Source organism: Phalaenopsis equestris, unplaced genomic scaffold (assembly GCF_001263595.1).
Source record: "Phalaenopsis equestris unplaced genomic scaffold, ASM126359v1 Scaffold000840, whole genome shotgun sequence".
Taxonomy (NCBI): domain Eukaryota; kingdom Viridiplantae; phylum Streptophyta; class Magnoliopsida; order Asparagales; family Orchidaceae; genus Phalaenopsis; species Phalaenopsis equestris.
The window spans coordinates 4,928,016-4,928,319 of NW_018165280.1; positions in this window are offsets into that span (position 1 = coordinate 4,928,016).

Consider the following 304-nt stretch of genomic DNA (forward strand, 5'->3'; position numbering starts at 1 on the left):
TATATATATATAGTACTTCCAAAATTTAAATAAATAAAAATTTTGTGCATCCTATAAAAATAGAAAAAATATTACAACAGGACTCTGGATGCATTCAGAGTCCAATGATGTGGCGCCATGTGTCAAGTGAACTCCACAATTCTTAACTCTGACAATGTCAGTGTATTATAATGGAGCCCGTTTGACATATGATACATCACCATTGAATTTTTATCGCAAAATGTGTCAGGAGTCATGATATAATATTATCTCAAAAAAATAAGTGAATTTCGAGGTGCTCTTGCTATTATTATTATTATTATTA